The 4,475-nt window shown below is 44.1% G+C and overlaps 1 long non-coding RNA gene across 1 annotated transcript; it reads right to left on the bottom strand.

The window, feature by feature from the left end:
* Window positions 1-1,158: 1,158 nt before the first annotated feature.
* On the bottom strand, window positions 1,159-3,984 carry LOC310668238. The gene is made up of 3 exons (XR_014506668.1): window positions 3,909-3,984; window positions 1,881-1,981; window positions 1,159-1,536 (listed from the first exon to the last, which is right to left on the bottom strand). It is a non-coding gene; the product is annotated as an uncharacterized lncRNA (long non-coding RNA).
* Between the last annotated feature and the right edge of the window lie 491 nt (window positions 3,985-4,475).

Here is a 4,475-nt window from a genome sequence, read left to right as displayed (position 1 = left end):
CTAATGTAGCTGAGTCCCTGATCTGTCTAAACCTAATCCAAGGCAACATCAATAATTGTTTCATTAACTGTGCTGTATTCTGATTCATGTATATGATGTACTTTCTCTATGCCAATAAATGAGATTGATTGATTGATTGAATTTATGACTTATTTATAGCATCCCCCCCCCCCCCATGTATAGAACCATACCAGGTCTCTCAAGCCTGACCTGGGTTTGACCTTGACCTTGCTTTCTCCTTGCTAAAGTCTGGCGATATAGTGTGCAGGATTAAACCTGGAGTAGGTTCTATCGCCAGACCTTCCACTGCCCAGATCACTGACCCAGCTGCAGCATGACAGGCCTTGGGGGGCAAAACAATTACCTAAAATTGTCTCTAGCATTCACATTTCCAGATTTTTAACAGGAGATTCTAACAAACATTTGTCTAGAAATAAAACAAACACAATTACTGTCTCTTATAACAACGGGAAACCAAACTTGGAATGTATACATTTCACATATCTTTAGAATTGTGCACTCTCAGGAAATCCAGGTTTTGGACAGTAGATCAAGCCCAGTGACATTTATAAAAATATAACTTTATAAAAATGGAAGGATTTGGGTACAAAGAAATACAATTCTCACAAAAGAGCAATAAACATATTCTTTTAAAAGAACTTTTCTTGACTTATTTACTTCCAGGTATAGATACTTAAGATTTCAGTTAAGCAGTGTTTTCCTATGCATGTGTTTATTCAAAAGTAATTACAACTATATTCAATGGAGGCATATGCCCAGGTAAATGCTTGTAGGATTGAAACCTTATCACCATTAAAAAGTGTCTGTTCTGTTTGACATTATTTAGTTTCAAGGCATTTAAATAAGCTCATAAATAATTTTTGTGGCTGTTTTGTATATCTTGGCCGGTGCTGCAATTTTCAACATAGCTTAAAATGTGGAATGTGGCTACTGTGACTGGCTCTCTATTTATAGATCCAAGGGAGTCTTCTGCCAACAGAATCACAGTGAGACCTCAAGTTCAATTCTTTGCTATAAGTATGCTCTTGTTAGGAGTGACCTACATATCTTCAGTGCTAGTTGGAACAGCTTGCAAAGTATAGGGTAACAATCGTGAATTCAACAAAAGCTGAAGTTTTAGAGGAAATGTGGCTTGGGGAATAGAGATGTGGTATGTATGGAATCAACCATAAATTGCTGGGAAAGAATGTCTTCTTTCATTTATGATAGGAATCTAGTGGTTTTGGGGCTACCAACCGCTCAGGATCTACAGGGACAATCAGTAAAATCAAGTTTTGCCACAGGATCGATACTGTATTCTGCCAAGTTGATTCTTTCGTGCTCTGTCCATAAGTCCCTTGAGGGTCTGTCTTGATCCATAATCTCGTCGATCTGCCTGACCAACCGCATTTTGCCAGTCTCTTCCCCCCAAACCCTCCTTTATGCTCCACTTCTGATCTGCTATGGTTCTGGACATGAGACCTACTTGAGGAGACTTCTAACAACCAATCATTGTCAACACCATGCAGCATCGGGCTGTGGAAAAACATAAGAATTCTAGGTTACACAAGCATAACAGACAGTGGTGAAGCAGATACCCTAAGAAGGGGTTAGGGGAGGTCACTTCCACCAATCACTCACCCACCTGTCCACTACTGCTGACCGCTTGTCACAGCCACTGCCAATTGCACACCTGGCCGCAACCACCAATTGTCTGCCCACTCATCACTACCAACAGCCCACCCGCCCACTTGCCACAGCTGCCAATCGCCTGCCCAACTGCCACAGCCAATCATCAGCAGGCTTTGGCACAGCCACCAATCACCCGCCCAATTGCCGCTGGCAATCTCCTGCTTGCTGCTGCCATTAATCACACGTACCCGCTCTGCATTCACTATCCGTGTAGAAGACGACGCCCAATTTTTGCCTCTTTTTTTATAGCAGAAAGCATTGTCTTATACGCAGAAAAATACGGTAAATACTGAAAAGAAACACAGAGAGGAGATATAAGTTAGCAGGAAATGGCTCCAGCGAACATCTGCCTTAAGCTGTCCGTAGCACAGTAGATGAATGTGAGTGCTTGAAATTAATCAACCAGGCCATGACCTTACTGAAAAACATTTATGGAAAAGTAGTTACAAACCATGGCAACATAACTTCTTTGACTTGCTCTCTGCTCCAGAGGCTTGCTCTTCTGTAGCCCTAGCACCCACATTCATCTGAGGCAAGAAAGGGCCAATAAGCACTTTAGATGCAATTAATAAAGTGACCTCTGTGGAAGGGTCACCCTTTAGATTAGATTCTGTGGACATGTGGGGCTTTTAATCAATTATCTCCAAGCACTGTTAAATTCCACTGGATTTTTCTGACTCTAGAAAATTGTACATGCCTGTGTTTGCCCAGTCTCTCGGGACCGGTTCACACATGATGATTCTCAGACAGGTTGCCTGTGCAGAAACAAGACCACATACATCATGTCTGAAATATGCTACAAGTGTATTTTGTGTACATCTGCTTCCTGATAAAAGGCAAAATAGGAACAGACACATGCTTCCTTCTACGGCAGGCTTGTACAGCATTTGGCCCATCTAGGCAAATACAGCCAACCCATATAGGGTGACCCACCAGGCTCATTCCAAAATTGGAAACCTTGCCGGATCTCAGAATTAGAAGGGACTAGGCATATATCCTACCCCTCCGGGGGGGGGGGCAGGGGGACTCCTCACAACAATGCTTTCTGTTTCCAGTGATAGTTGCAAATGTTCTAGAGACTTCCAAGTTTTAAGCAATGAGTTGCCTAGTGGCTACTAAAAGGAAGGTGATTCGTTCTTTAGACTACAAATTAACATTAGAGATCCACAGCATTCAACTCCCCAACATAAGTTTCCAGAGTTCATTGCTCCCTTTCATTTTTATAAGCCCACCACCCCACATAAGCAATCACATGACATGACACACACAAACACACCATTTGAATGGGAATTTCCCTCAACTTCGGGGGCCCCCAGACCCCTCAAATATTTTATTGGGAGGGCTGAAGGAACGTCGGCCCCTAGGAGTTGGCTCCCATGGCTCATCGTGATGTACCAGCTCTGAGGGCGGGAAGCAAGGGGGAGCAGAACGCAAGGAGTCTTGATTTTTTATTCATTGGTGTTTTTCTTTTTCTAAATCTACCAAAGAATAAATTGAATAAAATCAGGATTAAAGGGTTTCTACAGGACGGTGGAAGGTGTCTGTGCTGTGTCCTGTTGCTGCAGTGGTGGTGGAGATGTTCTGTGGCAAAAAATAGGCGGTCGAGGAAGGGAAATGAGAAATGTCCCTCTTTTCACCTGAGGAATGTTGGAGGGTATGTCTTCTTCTTCTTCTTTGGTGATCACTCATAGCCAAGTAAGATTGTCTTCCATAAACATGGTTTTAAGAATGAGTCTGTAAGTGACTGTGGAGGCTAATTCTGGGTCCACACGCCCTCCCACAGTGGGGACATTGGTTTACGACCGCTGCGTGCTGACCCCACAGGGCGTGGTAATCCAATCAGGGGAAAAGGGAGGCAGACTATGTCCAGGGCATCTTTTCTAGGCCCTCTCCCTTTTTGGTGTGATCAGAGTGGATCCTAAAAAGGGCTGCTCAGTCATGGATATAGCTGCCGTGCTGCTCAACTGCCTCGTTCCTTGAGTCAGAACAACTGAATCTGTACCCACCGCCCATGTGCTGGTTGATGACTAGGGGCTTCCAGATTTCATGATTCTGGTCCCATTACCATTTGCCGATCGCCATGGGACTTTGGGGGTTTGGGTTGGGTTTTTGGAAGACACCTGTGTGTGAATTTGTTTTATGTGTGTAGATCAGTGCACGCTGACCAACACACAGACTTCGCAGTAGAGCTCTGTTCCAATGGCATGAGTACTCACGACAACCAGTAGATTCTTATCTGCTGCAGCCTTCATCCAGCTTTACAGCCGTTGTAACATACCGCTTGTTATCATCTTCCTGTTCTGCTATTGAGGACTTCTTGGATCATTCTTTGTCTAGCTCCTTTCCTTTGACCTTACCACCTTGGGTAACCCTGATGGGAGTATGAGATTCCCAACGGCTTTGCTCACAAAGGTTATAGGAACCTGCAAGCCCACACACCACGACAAGGTGATGATCCAGCGAATGAGGAAGGGTATGTAAATCACTTGTGAAAGGGCCAGTAGAAAAGTCTGAAGGAATGAAGTTCGTGTACAGATTTCCACATATTCTTGAACCCCTTTTTAGTATCCCATGCAAACCTGCACCATGTAGGAGCTTTTTAGGGGTCAGAGGGGGTATTTTTGGCTATACAGTGGTACCTCGGGTTACAGACGCTTCAGGTTACAGACTCTGCTAACCCAGAAATAGTACCTCGGGTTAAGAACTTTGCTTCAGGATGAGAACAGAAATTGCGCGGTGGCAGCGGGAGGCCCATTAGCGAAAGTGGTACCTCAGGTTAAGAA

Source organism: Podarcis tiliguerta, assembly GCF_965153285.1.
Source record: "Podarcis tiliguerta genome assembly, chromosome: 17".
In the NCBI taxonomy this organism is placed as follows: domain Eukaryota; kingdom Metazoa; phylum Chordata; class Lepidosauria; order Squamata; family Lacertidae; genus Podarcis; species Podarcis tiliguerta.
This window is presented reverse-complemented; position numbering and strand designations above follow the sequence as displayed.